The sequence below is a fragment of the Sinohyriopsis cumingii genome, chromosome 4, assembly GCF_028554795.1.
Source record: "Sinohyriopsis cumingii isolate HCF-2022 chromosome 4, ASM2855479v2, whole genome shotgun sequence".
In the NCBI taxonomy this organism is placed as follows: domain Eukaryota; kingdom Metazoa; phylum Mollusca; class Bivalvia; order Unionida; family Unionidae; genus Sinohyriopsis; species Sinohyriopsis cumingii.
The window spans coordinates 122,725,634-122,743,820 of NC_142964.1; the positions used below are offsets into that span (position 1 = coordinate 122,725,634).

At 36.4% G+C, this 18,187-nt stretch overlaps 1 long non-coding RNA gene across 2 annotated transcripts in view; it reads right to left on the reverse strand.

Moving 5' to 3' along the window:
- LOC149802030 (uncharacterized) overlaps positions 1-18,187 on the reverse strand; it is a 219,439-nt gene that overhangs the window by 80,465 nt on the left and 120,787 nt on the right. For both annotated transcript variants that reach the window (XR_016420495.1, XR_016420496.1), the window contains exon 2: positions 17,706-17,801. This is a non-coding gene — a long non-coding RNA (uncharacterized LOC149802030). The remainder of the gene's footprint in view (positions 1-17,705; positions 17,802-18,187) is intronic.

An 18,187-nucleotide genomic window follows, 5' to 3' on the forward strand; every position in this document is an offset into this window, starting at 1 on the left:
AAACGTATTATTCAGATGATCATTCTGGTGCTACTGGTCGCAGTTTTACTACAGGAAGTGGTCTTGTTACTTCATGCCCTAACAATATTCTCTCCGACGTAGAACGACTAGAAGTTCTCATAGGAGGAACACGAGCCGGTAACAATTCTCCAGAAATAATCAATGAAGCAGCTGATATTTGTCGACGTTTGTTCACAGGCGGTGTCATGGATATTACCATTTATCGGGAACTTATCGATGAACTCACTGATGACTACCGTGACTAAATGATTAGATAAATGGTAAGTAAATAAAATGATCATACACGATGGTGAACGCAGACCTGTAATGATCAGAGCAGTAAACTCACGATTACCCGTGTATGAAGCATATTACGGAGACTGACTTGGTGATGTTGTTCAGGGATTATTCAGAGGGATGGCTCCAAAGGCAGGACCGATTGCAAAAGAATTAACAATGAAAGCTATCGAAGTTATTCGTGAAAAGGCTCCTGGTGCACTTGCCAGTGCTGCTGGTAAAGCCTTAACGGCGATCAAAGACAGAATAGCACGACTATTACGCAGACGGCAGAGGGTCCAACCACAACAACCAGAAAAATTGCCATCCGCTGAGGTTATGCCTGCAGATGTCAGTAAAATAATAAACCAGACCACAAATAAAAACTAGCAGCTTGATAAACCAAGATGTGTCGCCACTAACGGAACAAGAAAGATAAAAAAAATATAGCCGCAAGTCTGATAGCTGGATGTGGTCTTCGTACTCATTTGACAAAGTCAAAACAGAGCCGGTAAATAATCCATTCACCATTTGGAAAAACGCTATTATAATAAAATGTTTAAGCGCATATCTGACCCAGCATTTGACGTAGATGCACCAGTTCCCAAAGACAAGCCTGTACGCGATTATCAGTATTATTCTTATGATGCACGCACACCAAACGCAAGGGGAAGAATTGAATTACAAGTTCAGGATACAAGCAGATATTTCCTACCCTCTGAGGCATTTATCGAAGTTGAAGGTAGACTCACGAAAGCAGACGATACAGCATACGGAGATGGCGATCAAGTTGGTTTTGTTAACAATGGCATAATGGCGTTATTTAACATATACTCGATTGATGGAAAGGATATTGAATCATGTCTTGAAAATGTCGATGTTGCCACGACGATACTTGGTCTTGAAAGATACTCCGACGACTATACGAAATAGTCTGGTCCAACAATGATGTTTGCAAAAGACACAGCTGACTTCCCTAATGGTAATCAATATACTATAAGACGACCAAAAAAGCACACTGCCCCCGCCGATGATGCAGATGTAGGGTCTGTGGTCATAAATGCTAATTCAGAATTCAACTTGGGTTTTGCTTCACGCCGAGCAATGTTAAACGCCGACGAGGAGTTTTCATGCTCAATTCCACTAATCCATATTTTTGGATTTTGCAGAGATGTTAGAAAGGTTATATTCGGCGCTAAACACACAGTAGTTCTTGTTAGAAAACCCACGGACGATGATGCAATATGACATCCAGTTGGAGTTGATGATGGTAAAGTAAAACTAACAAAACTGTCACTGTGGATGCCAGTAATGAATCCAGCGCTTACTGAAGAACAGCGATTACTTTCTTGTATGAACACAGGTGGTAAATCGATGCTATCATGGCTTACAATGTCCACAGATAGTGCCCCCGTTAACGCCGCTGGTATGTTCACGTGGCAAATAGCATCACAGCAGGAAGTGTCAGCACCACGACATATATTTGTTGCGCTTCAGGCAAACCACAGAGTAAACAGACAAGGACGAAATCTAATGGCATTCGACTCATTTGGAGTTTCTGAAGTTGCTTTGATGATAAATGGATATTAAGAACCTTCTGAAGAAATATTGCTGGATTTTGAACACAATCATGTTGCACGTACATATCATCGATTAATGTCGTATATGGGACGTGTTCAAAACGTAGACACTGGTTTGCAAATATCTCAGAGCGATTTTACAACACTGTATCCGATCTATTACTTCTCGCTGTAACATTTAGATTTATTTAGGTAATCTGTCGTTGATATACACTTCGGAGCTCGTGTAGTTCGAATACCAGCAGCAGTAGCTGTTCCACCGGATCTTCCCGGTGGTGCTAGAGCAATTGCGGTCATACTTAGCGACAAAGCAATGTTACTTAAAGGTGTTGGTGGTCGAATGAAAGTCATTGATGCACCAGTAGAAAACATCTACATTATCATAAAATGTCATTATATCGTTATGTTAGTGGCAGTCTGACTCCTGGTCAGATTAAAAACTGCAATCCGCATCAGTGAAAAAATCCATAACCACAATAACGCTAAAGCACAGCCAGATCACAGTCGGTGCCAACAAGTTATTACTAACAGAACGCCAACTTAAACATCTTAATAAAGCCAAACAATCCAAGACCGGAATACAACTTGAACTTTCCACTGCCGCCATCAAAGATACCGCTAAGACAGGCGGTATATTTCCACTTCTCGCGGCAATACCAGGCTGATAGCTGCCGCTGCCCCAGCTGTTGTAAAAGCGGCCGCGTTAGGTGACGTTGCAACCGCTGCTGAAATGGCATTTAAAAAACAAACGGGACAGGGCTTAAGTCTTCCGGGAAATCATCGAGGAAAAGGTCTGAGACTTCCAGGAACACTTCGTTAAAAATCAGCGGTTTTACATCGATGTCAAATTTTGATTTACTTGATACTGCTAAGCAACTAAAAATAAAAAAATTTAGAGGTGTATTTTTGCGCGATCAGTTACCGCAACGACCAAACAGCACCGAGACGGGCATTATTAATCTCGATAATTCCACTGGGGTTGGAACTCATTGGTAGCACACGCAATTGATCCCCGTGGAATTGTTTATTTCGATTCGTATGGGTTAGCTCCACCGTAGGAATTTATGCACTATGTCTCTGCGTACAAAGTCGGGAACAGAGTGCCAATCTGGTACTCAACGCTACCAACACAAACATTAACCGATCCACAATATGCGGCCGTGAAGCAATTGTGGTACTTGACGCTGTATCAAAGACGCCATTGACGCTGTATCAAAGACGAGCATTGATACAATTAAGAAAACACTAGAAGATGTCATAAGTGGGATTCCTGAGATCGTTAACAAAATTAATCTGATTAAACTTCCTCACGAACAGATCACCAATATAATATATACAGTGTCATCGGGATTCTCGACATGGTCACAGCAAAAACTACTATCGAACATATCGCAGAAGTCACTGGTGTATACAGGTTATCTGTGTTCAGCGCTGCAAAATTTAGTATATACACTACATATCCCTGGCGGCATTCAACCGATAAGTTTTCCGGAGTTGTGTCTGTTGTGTTGAATAGCGGAGATGAAGAAACATTTATACTGGAAGCAGTTGATAAGAAATTAACCGCAACATCTTACTGGTGGTGTCTGGAATTTGTTGCTGAAACGCCTCAGTTGGTTGCTGTGTAAAATATAATGGACATTCAAATATTTAGATATGATCAAGTACGTGAATGGCAAACAGCGCTAAAAACCATCGTTGACAAGTATACAACGATAGTAAAAAAAGAATACCGAAGACGTGCAGTTCTCATCGATGTTGTATACTTGGCATCTACACTCGTTGCTGCCACCGGCGTAGTATTATCCGCGCTAATACCAGTGACAGCAGTTGCAGTTGTGACAATATGTGTTTCATCATCGGTAACCATCCCTGGAGTTTTCAATATTTTCGCGAAAAAATTATCCACGTGCACGAGCACAAAACTGCACGATTACTCTGTAAAATTACACACGGCAACAACAGCGTATTCTAATTTGTCGTCGCTAATATCATCAGGCCTTGACGATACGACGATATCAGATTCTGAATTTGACATAATGCTTAAGACATACAATGAAGTAATTGATTTAGGAAACCATGATTTAAACCATACGGGTTTAAATAATAACAGAACTACTTCAGCAGATAGTTCCAAGTACAAGTCCGCCGAAAACCACGATGATATCATTAAGCTCAAACAACCCTGAATTCAGTATTAATTTTCCAACTGCGATTCCAGTAAAAGAAGTCGCCCTTGCGCAGTTGCGAGTATACTACAGTTGGCCAAATATCAGGTCAAGATCATTCGGCGGTCTACAATCGAATACTTCGTTGGTATTTGCAAATAAAAACAAACCAGATGGTACACTCGACTGGGTAGTTGTTGGAATACCCACGGGAAGTTATCAGATCGAACAAATCAATGATGAATGTCAGCGTAGAATACAAAATATCACGGGGAAAGAATCCAAGATTGCCATAACAGTACACGAACAAACACTGTCCGCCGCGATAGAAATAAATTCTACGGATTACACCGTTGATATCTATCATTCATCGATCAGACCAGTGATAGGATGGCCTGAAGTTGCTCCACCACTGCCTGTACCAATACTAGAACCAACACAGGGTGATTTTACTTCAGCGAATCACTCGTATTGGAGTCATACTCCAAATTATGAAAACAATACGTTGTGGAAAGTTATAAAAGCTAATCCGGACGATGGTGTATTAAAACTCCACTTTAGTGAAATATGGTGGTTGTATGGAACACCAAAAAAAGCCGTATATTGAAAAAGACATAAGGATCACCTTTGATGATATTAATCGTGAACATGAAACGCAACGAAAAAATTACGCCAATTATTCACCGAGTATCTTTTTGACGTGACGTCTGTGAAGGATGAAATCATTAAACAAACAGAAGTATTAAATCAAATTGTATTTGACTTAAAAATGTTCATCAAAGCAATGTACAAGCGATAATCAAGTCCCGTAGTCAGTACAAACAATATTTTCTCGATAAACATAAAATAACAGAAGCTGAGCTACCGAATTTTAATTTTCCCTGGTATAACCCAGAGGAGTTAAGAAAATCCGTCAATGATATCATTGATGAGTTTTTTCCTAAAATACTGGCTGAATAGAGAAAGATAACACCACTCCAGGATAACATTCTCAGACACAATAATGATCCATACGGACAAGGTCGTCATATTTCTCCCGGAATTGTAAATATATCCTCGACGATCGCGGTCAATCTTATTTGTGATGCAATTGATGGCAGCTATCAGACAAACACAGAAATATCAAATCAAGCACCCAAGGATATATCTTATATACTTTTACACCGCAAGTACCACCCGGATATCTGATTTTGCAAGAATCGATCAATCAGGTCTATCTACGATGTCATGATCCGCTATTATGAAGAATAAATTTCAAACAAACTGACCAGAGCAATAATTTGCTTGACCTTAGTGGAGAAGTTTTGAGTTTGAATCTATATGTAAAATCCTACAAATCTACGATTTTCGAGGATTTTGAATCGTAGAGGTTTGTCCCCCTTGATAAAATCAAGGGAACAAGTACATACCTGAAGAGTACCACTGACGCGTGATACACATTAAAAAAAATAATAATCTCCCCTTTGATTTTGTCCTTGATAAAATCATAGGATGCATATTTATTTACTGGCAAATGGACTAAAATCAGTGAAAAGAAAAGACTAAAATCTGACATACTTTCACTTTCATTTCCACTAATGAGTCTAACTTTCATTACCATTGACAGTTTCTGATATAATTTTTCTTAATTATCTTATGCGAGTATTGATTGTCATTTTTGCTTCGTATTCACTAGACAGTTCTAATCTAATTTTTTCTATTTCGAGAGAGAGAGAAAGAGAGAGAGAGAGAGGGATGAGTTCCCTCACTTCACTTTCTCTTCCTGTAGCCAACGATTGTTACATGGAATTTTCAATTCTTTTTACAAATTTGTATTCTGATGGTAATGTGTATCCACCTTCGTATTTATGTTCTTCTAATGTTTCAAAATCAGAAATAATTTTGTCATGATTTAGTTCATCAGATATATGTATGCCGTCTTTTTTCTAATTATTTAATAGCAGAAATATATCATTAATAATTTTCATAACTCCGTACACAGTATATAGTATATATTTCAATTATATTTATCAACCATGTGATATAATACAATTGTGTTAAACGCAATTTCTAGATTAATGAAGAACATTTTTCTATCAATTATCACGTAGACATTTAAATTGTATGATCGCGACTGCTACAATGACATAAAAATAATAATTACTTAGTAACAAACGAGACAACTGCTTAATTAATCTACCGGAGAAAACTTAGCCTGACGGAGTTATCTCCGTAGATTTTTGTCAAGGACGTTGTCCGTATCTTACACTATTGGAACATAGTAAAATGAAATCCATTGTTCATTCTTCTGCGAAAACGTAGAATTCTGTATTTTATCTGCAACATATTGCACCTCGCGGGGGTTAATACCGAAATACTTGCCAGCTGCATACATTGACTGAAATATTATTTCTTCACCAGTCTCAGTATTTACGGATCTAACGATTCTAGGAATCTTTCTATACTTTTCAGTACCACCGAACTTGGAATTCTCGCGCTGTGTGATAGCTTGCAGGTTATCCAGGGAGTTATTGAGTTTTTGTCCGTCAATATGATCGATCTCAAGACCGTCTTTGATCTCCCCGTGAAAGGTCTCGTATACAAACCTATGATTATATTACCTCTTCCCTTCGGCGGTGAACATTAGATAACCAGTATTATTAACAACACTGACTGGCCTTTTCCGCTGACAGTATCTGATTACACCATCACGAGATGCTTTATAATTCTTGATGATAGAATATCTGGCAAATTCTTTGTGCTCCATGTCTTTTCAAATCTAGCTATATAATCTTCAGGGGTTCTTATAACTTTATCAAGAGCAGAGTCCTTGACGTTGTCCTTGACAGAGTCAGGGTTGTTATTTTTTTAATCATAACATCGTTTTAGTTCTCTATATCTTTTACCACCACGTTGCACACACAACTGCGTTTTCCCTCTAACTCTAACACCACACCGTAAACACAGTTTTGGACCAAGACTCCCTCTTCCTACGCTTTGTAAATGTTATCAGCAGAATTCATTTACACAGGATTTGTTACAAGGAGTTTTAGACCCTATTATCAACCACTTGCATTGATTTCTTATTTGAGTCGTTGTATATATAATATTTTTTATTTAAATATTTGTCTAAAAATAATATGGAGGAGTTTGAGAGATTATCCACAATCGAGCCCTGTAAAACTTCGTTTCATGAATCCAGATTCGATCTTAACAGAAGAACTCCTGACTTGCGAAGGCGAGCTTTGGTTGATCCGACGAATAATCTGATTAACAATATTCGGAATGCTAAAAAAAAATTCGTGATGATGGGGCATCATGGCCGACATTCAAAATTATACGCAATGAAAAAGTCATCGATGCTACAATGAACGATGAGCGGACAGAAAAGATTATTAATTATCTCAACGATCAAAGATATTTTTCAGAATAAAGTTTATTGTGCTCGCAGAAACAGATTCCGCTGAGTGGATTATCCGTGACAAACGCGATCCTGTACTTGCTAATGGAAAAACCGCTGTGCTGAGTAAAACTTCCAAACCAGGAATGTTGACTGGTATTGATAAACCATTTTACGAACGAGCGTATCCTATAACAACAGTTATTTATGGAATTTATCAACTAAATGATAAACCCAACATTAATGATCTTGCCCCAATGAGATTTTCAAAGCTGAATTGTGTAGCCGAACGAGCAATCGAATATTTTACAAACGCGATGCGTGGAAATGGGTTAACGGATCTACGACGTGAAAAAATGAACAAATGGGCTGAATTAGTTAAGGATACCGGAGTTACAATAAGTAATGTCGCCGAGTTAGGAATTAAATTAAAATTTCCAATAAATGTAAAAACGAAAATCGAAGAGATTTTATACGAATCAAAGAATAAGTCGAAGGGAGCTCCAATTGAAATTACTGATCATAATTCACACGCCTGGACTAACGCAGTAACACTATTTCCACGAGATCGGACTGTAAGATTTTACCCCCCAGAGAACTCTGGGAGGGGAAATATGTTTGATTTTATTCACGAAATAAATAAAAACGATCCTATAACAGTATGGCTATTTAAGAGTTCAGATGAAGAAAATATGATCAATTTGTACGACCTAACGGCGAAATATATCATAAAGAATCTCATCATGAAGAAATGAAAAATCTTGCGCAGAATTTTCAACAGAGAATACTGAACAATTACTAAATAATTGTTTCACCGTTCCGTCAGTTGCTGCTCACTTTGCAGAGAGAAGTATTCGTGGAAGCCAACTCGATTTGAATATCTTGAAGACGTAAAGCTTATCTGCTGTGAATACGGACACGGTGGATTGTGAAATACCAAGTATGACTACAAAGATGTTATCTCAGTTTATATGGTCGCGTGTTATCCGGGAAGTTTTCTTGGTTACAGAGAGTGTTCTGGATATCTTGAAAGATTTGGACACCCCACACACGAGATGACTAGAGTATCGATAAATGGACCCCTACCTGATTTTGATCTAATCGGATTCGCTCGTATTGTATCATTCGAGTTTGCTAAAGGTCTTCATCCGATCTGTTATAATTGGTTTGGCAGGCACTTTTCAGAAAAACGTTGGGCACCAATAGTTTTATTATCATATATGCTTGATTGTAAAATATTAATATCGTTGATTGTGAGTGAGGCAATTATATCACACCGTCCTCAGAAAGAAGTTTGGTTACCACCACCTGATGATGATAAAACCGCAAAGGATCTTTTTAGAAGAATAATTGATAAATAAACTCAAGGCGGAGCATATGATCATAAATGACATTATGCACGATTAATTATGGACGATGTTGAATATGATTTTATAATCATCGATGCAACGAAGAGAGATATAATTGTAAGTCGAGAAAACGCTTACTTGTCTAACGGAACACCATTAGGTACAATTGTTGGTTATATTGATGGCGAGTCACCTCAATTTACTCATTTAAGATCCTCAATGCTCGCTTATGTTTCTATAAATTTATCATCGATGATAAATAGATTCCCTACCACTGCAGTCAGAGTTTCAACGGATTCGTTCTATATCGAAAAATTATACAGAATTACTGACTCAATTTACAAGTACTGATGCATCATGGGGCGAATGGAGAAAAAAACAAGAAATGTTACATAATTATTCTGAACTCGCAGATGTTGAAATTAAAGTTATTTATTACAAAAATAATCAGATATCAGAATTATCATCTGCGGCATCTGTGTATGATCCAGTATCCAGATACAAGACGGTCTATCTAAACGGATCGGCAGTTTCTGGTAAAACAACGCGAGTTATTGAATTATTTCGGCAGGGTTCAGATGATATGGTTGTTTTAACACCTACACAGAGACTCGCAAGAGAAATGAGAGAACGAGGAGTGCAATCATGTACTTATCATAGCTTTTTTCGATGAAAGGGAGACACATGGACTCCTGATCGAATGGGAGAGAAATATATCCCAAGGATCATCATTTTGGATGAAATATGTACAGTGTCGCTAGATACATTAAAAATGTTTCTCGATTGGCTGTTATTGAAAAATACAGCTGTGACAATGTGCGGAGATCATGGTCAACCACCGCCGTTTGTTGGGTTATCTCCACACGGGTGGTTAAAGAATTTTGTGGATTATTACGAGGAGATAACTGATGATCATAGATCTCTTGATGTAGAATTAAGGGAGTTTAAAAATTAACCAGATTACAACCGAATACAATTCAGTGTGAATTAATGCGTAAAATGATTTGAGAAGCTTCGATGAACGACTTTCTGCAAGTCTGGAGACCAAATGATTTAATAGTGGCAAGTAGAAAGATAGTTCGTGATACACTTCAACAGCGGTTTATTTCAGTTACATAAAGAAACAATTTCAAACCTATGTGTACCATTGTGTTATAGGCCAACTGATACACGATGACAAAATATCGACGTTAATATACCAGGAGAGACTGAGAAACATAATATCGTATTAAATGGTGTTGTTTTTGTTGATGTCAGTGTTGTTGAGGATACGCCAGGCGTGGATAAGACTCCATGGACACTGGGATACGCGATGACAATTCACTCATCTCAGGAGTTAACCATCTCTGATACTCGAGTTTGGATTGTCGATAATCGTGTCGAGTGGTCAAACTTAGTTTATCTTGCAGTGTCTCGAGTCAGAAGAATATATCAGCTGCGAAGAATTGTCATAGACGCTACAGGAACCATTGATGATGTCCTCGATAGTGATATAGTAAGAAAAAATTAGCTGGTTATAGACAATGTGACATAAAACACAAAAGGGACTTTGATCTAGATGTTGAATTTATCATAGCGCTAAAAGAACAGGATAATAATCATTGTGCAAGCTGTAACGCAGTATTGTTGTGACAGTACTCGAGTAATAATCCAAAACAATTTACCGGAGATAGAAAAGATAGTAGTCTTGGTCATATACGCGAAAATGTGATGCTGACCTGTCTTGAGTGTAATCGAAGTAGGGGCGCTAGTTAAGTGATCGCGGTAGTAATTGTGTGTCTTCAGGAATTACTTGTAATTATTAACGTGTAAATCCACGTTGAGGAGCAGTTGAATCTAATCTGTAGATTGCGGGTCTACCTGTGGATCTTACCACACTGGAAATTGTATGTGTCGTAATACTCCAGATAGGTGCAGTTGCTCTTTTTTTTACCACCTTCAAAGTTCACCGGGTTCATATAAATACCTGACAGTCACATTACCCAGCACTGGCTGTTTTGAAAAGTCATTTCGTTGTTTTGGTATATGTTTTTTGTAATTGCGCTAATAGGTTTCATAGAAGTTGCACGAGTAATTTTCATTATTTAATGCAGCTATCACGCTTTGTAATCTTGCAACCCACTCTCGAGATCTTGTATCTTGAATTATTTCCTTCGCGTATTGATATCCAAATAACCGCTTAGCAAGCGTTCGATTAAATCGTTCAACAATTGTCTGATCACGATGAATTGCAGTTTGTCCTCGTCTGATTTTGACATTATTTTTTTTCATCAGCGATGATACTGCGCCCTGAACTTCTTTGCCAGGATCAACCTGTAGCAGCTGTGGCCATCGTAGACCACCACATCGATAAAATCGTTCAAACGCAGAAGCTACTTCAGCTGCTGCCTTTGTCGATAACGGCACTACTTGCAACGTCAACACAGTTAACGCGTATTTGTATGTTACACGACGTCTTCCAATTTTGATAATATCGTGTGGTAAAAATAAAATAACAGCCTGATGAACTTCATTAGGAACGCTAACATCAAAATGTGCGTACTGAATTGTTTTAGGTGGTTGTAGATAAATTTGCCATATTGCCTGTCGTGCTAACCATTTTTCAGCAGTAGAACATTCGACACATGCTGCGTCGGCGAGTTTACTAATCGCTGCTCTACCCTTCCAATATCCCCTTGGACTATAATAAATAGACTCCATTGTAATTATAATCGGTTGATTAATTACCGGTTCCTAATGCTAGTTTACCCTTCATCGCAGATTTCACCAACTAATTAGCTAATGATTCTTTGAAAGATTTATTTTTTATGGAATTTAACGCATGAATTAATTTTACATCTGCAATATGTCTATCTTGTAGTTTTTACTTTTATAAGCTACATCATGAGCGTGACACGCTTTATCAATGGCATTTACTGGATACTCACCAGGCCTTGGCTGAACTTGGTTATCAAGTCTGATATCAAGTCGGGTACCAGGACCACAATAATTATATCCTGGAAGGTGTTTTTCTAGTGGGTATTTAGCCCATGGTGTTCCTGGTAGTTTTGCTAACTGAGCGGCAACATCACCTCCTCTTTTTTATATATTGTTTGGATTAGAAATAAATTTAATTTTTTTGTACCACAGCGCTGACACTTACCTGTAACTGCTGATCTGTTTTTTTTTTTGTTGTAATAGTTTTTAGTCCACCTGTGGGGGTACGCGTCCTGCATTTTACACAATATAAATCCATAGTATTTATTATATTTCTACATCATGGATGTAATTGATTTTTCGGCAACAATAAAGCGAGAACCGGTCAAGCATCATCCAGCATTACCAAATTCTATCCGAATGATTATAATTGGGCCATCTGGAAGTGGTAAAACATAACTATTGCTTAATTTGATAATGAGATGGTTGAAATGGGATAAGTTGTATTTAGTAGCTCCGTCTGTAGATGACCAGCGATGCTATGATGTACTGAAAGACTTTAATGAAAACGCAAAAATGTTGGATGACAAGGGTGATGATGTTATTTAATTTATTACTGATATTAATGAAGCGCCGTCTGTAGATGATACTGATGGATTTATTAATAATTTAGTTGTATACGACGATGTAATGCTGGATAAGCAATGAAATCCTGCTGGAATATTTTCACGCGGTAGACATAAAAACACAGGTGTAATTTATGTTACTCAGCGATATAAACAAATACCAAAAAATGATCAGAGATAACTGCAATATTTTAGCCGTATTTAATGGTGTTGATACACATACCCTACGAAATATTCATCAGACTTTATTCATCAGACTTGGTTTAGCGGAGATATGGATATAATTAAGTTTAGAAATGTATTTAGTCAGGCTCAGTCAACCCTGCATGGATTTATAGCAATAAACTTACATGATCCGCCGTCGAGATACCGAGTTGGTCTTGATAAAAGTTTTGGATAGTAGCAGCAGCAGAGAGTGTTGTCTTGGCACCCCCAGTCACCGCCGCGATTTATTTTTTGCGATTTTTTTTGCGATTTTCAGGAAGGCTTATTTTTACGATTCGAGAGTAAGCCAATTAGAGTTTTTGCGATTTTCAGAGGAAGGCTTATTTTTCGATTTGACAGATAAATCAATTAGAGGATGTTCACCCTCTCTGCTGCTGGTTGAACGGCGCCTGTGCACCTGATTGAACAGTGTGTTGCTGGTTGAGTAGCGTGTGATCGGGCGTTGCTGACTGATTGGTGGGCGCTGATTGCTTGATTGAATAAGGAATTGTATGGTGGTCGGTGGCTACCTGTAATGCTGACTGCATGATTGTCCAGTTTGACTGGTAACCAAGTATGCTTGTGACGGAGTGCTTTGTGCAACTCCATACATGTAATCTTTTAGCCGTGGGCTAATTTTGGGGTTTGTTATACCCAGTGTTTTGGGACTGTAAAGATATTTTGTATGATATCTGTCCCATCGTTTCTTCATTTTAATATATGAGTAAAGTACATCATTTTTACTATTTGAGTGAATACATCATTTTACTACACGAGAAAAGTACATCATTTTTCACTATTTGAGTGAATAAATAATTTTCCCAATGCGTAAAGTATATCATTTTTACTATTTCAGTAAAACACATCATTCGTTTCGTCGCGTGAAATTGCCGTGAATAATAGTTTTACTATTTGAGTAGAACACATCATCCTTTTCGTGTGAAATGACTGTTAATCATTAACCTTTGTCTTTGGACTGTGAAAGGTCCTTACTTGTGTTCCCATTTATGTTACATTCTTAGGTTCGTGCGGAATGTGTAAATTAGTCAGATATTTGGATCTTATACACGTGCGTATTAATCTTAATTATTTTCTCATTCAAGTCATTAATCAATAATCACTGATTTTTTATGTCAGCATCAAAAGTGTTGTTATAAATCCGAACCCAACCCGGTTATCTTGTTACACCTTAACCTTTTTGTTTTTTTTTGTGTGGAGAATTTGCTAACTGATTTGTTAAAATCATTAACGAGTAATTCTGACCTTAAAAAGTGAGATAAAACCAAAACAGTAACTGCAGGAATATGGAATTCAATTAGAAATAAATTAAATTTTAACAATAAACCTATCACAAAGTTAATAATAAACGTATTACAAAGTTAAATGATCTAGCTATCAATCCAGGGAGACATTTAGTTACTCAGAAAATAAACACTTTGTGGTCGTACGCATTGGCTCTCAGATTATAAACAGTTTCTGATCGTACGTGTTGGCAATCAGATTAAAAACAGATTTTAGTCGTACGTTTTGGCACTCAGATTATAAACAGTTTTTGGTCGTACATGTTGCCACTCAGATAATATATAGTTTGTGGTCGCAAGTGTTGGCCCTCAGATTAGAAACACTTTGTGATCGTACGTGTTGGCCCTCAGATAATAAACAAAATGTGGTGGGACGTGTTCGCACTCAGATAAAAAAACAGTTTTTGGTCGTACGTGTTGGCACTTCGATTATAAACACATTGTGGTCTTATGTGTTGATACTCAGATTATAAACACGTTTTGGTCGTACGTGTTGGCATTCAGATTATAAACACTTTTTGGTCGCACGTGTCGGCCCTTAGATTATAAACACTTTGTGATCGTACGTGTTGGCCCTCAGATAATAAACAGAATGTGGTGGGACGTGTTGGCACTCAGTTTATAAACAGTTTGTGGTGGGACGTGTTGGCACTCAGATAATAAACACAATGTGGTGGAACATGGTGGCACTCAGATAATAAATACAATGTGGTCGTACGTGTTGGTACTCAGATAATGAAGAGTGTGAAATCGTGTTGGTACTCAGATAATGAAAAGTTTGCATGATCGTGTTGGTACTCAGATAATGAAGAGTTTGTATGATCGTGTTGGTACTCAGATAATGAAGAGTTTGTGATCGTGTTGCTACTCAGATAATGAAGAGTGTGTGATCGTGTTGGTACTCAGATAATGAAGAGTTTGTGTGATCGTGTTGGTACTCAGATAATAAACATTTTGTGTGATCGTATTGGTACTCAGATAATAAAGAGTTTGTGTGATCGTGTTGGTACTCAGATTATAAACATTGTGTGCGGGGACTTGTTGGTATTCATATAAGAAACAGTTTTGGGCGGACGTGTTGCTACTCAGATAATAAAGAATTTGTGTGGGACGTGTTTTCCACTTTGATAATAAACGATTTTGGGGGACGTGTTGTTACTCAGATAGTAAAGAGTTTGTGGGGGATTCAATTAGTAATATATTAAATCTCAGGAATAACTGCTTCGCAATATTGGGTTATCCTGTTCAATTAAGTTACGTTGTTATATGGTTAATAAACAGTTTGTGGGGTATGCATCGGTACTCGGATAATAAAAAGTTTGTATGTGACCTGTTACTGCTCAGATCATAAATAGTTTGTGTCGGATGTGTTAATACCCAGATAACCAATAGTTTGTGGTGGGACAAGATGTTACTCAGATAATAAATAGTTTGTGACGGATGTGTTAATGCCCAGAAAACCAATAGTTTGTGGTGGGACAAATTGATAATCATGATCATAAATAGTTTGTGGCGGATGTCTTAATAATCAGATAATCGACAGTTTATGGTGGGACGAGTTGATACTCAGAAAATAAACATTTTTTTTTTTTTTGGGGGGGGGGACTTTGTAGGTACGTGTGGGTATGAATGCGTACTCAGATAATAAAGACGATGGAAGATAATAACATGAACGTATTACGAGATTGCGAGAATATGATACATTTAGAGAATACATTACCGGCTGTTGAACAGAGTATTACTGACACAGCTAAGTAAATCTCACTAGTAGAAACACAGATTGATGAGAATATAAAAATGATACAGACACAGGATTTATTTAAACAGCGCTTCAGCACATTGTCTGATGCCATCCAAACATAGAAAAAAAGATTAAAAAAGAGTAGATGAAATGCCAAAACTATTTACAATCAATTTTACATGCGGCAAATTATGACATAGATAATTTAGAATGAGAAGAAAGATTATCTTGAAGGCTTTGCACTTTACATTCGGGAAATGAAACAATCACATTATATGAATGTAAACATGAAGGGAAACGAACAAGAGACTATCAATTTAATGAACAGCATAATATTATCCTGTCAGAGTTGCGGAAAGTTTATCAAAGATAACCCAAAAGCATAACAGCTAAAACTATAATGAAAGAATGTCTGTTTAGACATTACAAATCTGATTGGAAAGATCTAAAAATAAAACGTTACCTTTCAAAAAGATTAACACACACTTACATAGTGTGATGTATCATCCAATCAGATACGATATATATATTTACTAAAACTGGTTAATACTATTGATGTGGAACTGGGTGGTATTGCCCAAACAGACAAAACTATGAAATATTTAACTAATTTAGAACAACAGAAGGAATTGCTTGAAAGACTGCATGAAACTGTCATAAATTAGCTTGTAAGGAACGAGGTATTGGTATGTAAATCAAAAAGAAAAGCATCGATGCTCTCAGAATGTGTCTTATTTTATTTCATTTCATATTCATGAAAAAAATAATAGGCTAAAAGCAGGTATTTTGTACATGAACAAATAACTTCAATAATCTATATATATATATATATATATATATATATATATATATATATATATATATATATATATATATATATATATATAGGCCCTCTAATATGACAACACGCAGTGTGATTGTTTGGAGAAAGACTGTTTGTATTGAATCTGTTGAATACGGATTGCAGCGACCTTTATGGCAACATCGTTTGTATATGTCCAATATGCTCTGGTCGACAAGATTTAGAATAGAAATTGGCTGATCGACAATAAAATGGTAATTGTGATAGATTCTGAAGATAAAGCAGAAACAAGCTGTAAGTTGCAGACATTTTAAAACATCTGTATGGGTACATTGACCAAGGTAATCAATGTCTTCATTGAAAATACACATACATCTTGTACTTTACAATGCCAAAGGTAATGAAAGCTCTTAAGACCATCCAACACTTTCAGTTGAAATCAACTGTAATAATTGTCGAAACTGTCCAACATGACAAAATAAGTAAACAAAAATTGAATGCTGATCGAGTATCCATCTGCGTATAGCAAATAATTCTTCTACAAATATCAACACTTTTTAGTTTGTTGTAATAGAATTTGTACATCAACTACCTTAATTCCTCTAACACTGTACATCAACTACCAATGTCTCTAACACTTTACATCAATCGGATATTGGTTTTATTCATATGCTTTTCCTTCTTTTCCAAAATATCTAATATTAAGTCGTCGTCAATAACAGTTAACCTGATTGCAAGTTTGTGACTATCATAATTATATTTTCAAAATACAACTAACATGAAGAACGTTGGTGTAGATATTATTGTAATTTGTAATTTTTCCACCTAAACCTCTTCAGACATTCTAAGAATTTATCAACATTGTTACGCATTATTTTGTGTTCTGATTATTGTTTTATGGTATAGTAAATACAATAGCTTTAACACACACACACACACATATATATATATCTGTGTGTGTGTGTTAAAGCTATTGTATTTATTTACTATACCATAAAACAATAATCAGAACACAAAATAATGCGTATATATATATATATATATATATATATATATATATATATATATATATATATATATATATATATATATATATATATATTCTCTTTTATGCATGTTATCAGACAGCGAGAATATTTCGATATATATATATATCAGCTGTTTTTGATGTATATGTGTGTGTGATCTTTGAATCTTTGAACCCCATCTGAAAAGTTAATCACTTTTCAATATATAAATTGCTTCTTCCATCTCTTTGGTAAAAGCACAAAATACAAGGTGTCTTCATTTAAAACACATACACACATTACATACACACATATCTGCATTTTATATACACTATAAAAGATTATATAAAACATACCTTATGATATTGATGTATGTCCTCTGGGAATCTATAGCCAGAAAAAGTGTCCTAATTTCTGTTGCGGCAGAGCAGCCAAAGAATAGAATCAAGAGACTGTGGAATAATAATAATAATAATAATAATAATAATAATAAACGAACGTACTTACCAGAGAATGGATTGTGTAATGGTTGAAATAAATAGTAAAAGTTGGAAATGGGTATATGATACATGTATATGTGTCCAGATTTTTTTTCGTTTTTCCTAAGTGTCAATAAGTGAGCTTGTTAACTTTAATACCACTGTTTCTTGCATAAGTAAGGCATTATTATAGATTCCGCTTCTTAGTATAAAGTTTTTACTTTTGAAAAATATGTTTTAAGATCAAATTCTACGTTGAAACCATAAACTCAAATGACATGTATAAAAAAATTTGGTACGTAAGGAAGCATATATTATCGTACTCTCACAGATTAATTTGTATTATCGTACTCTCAGAT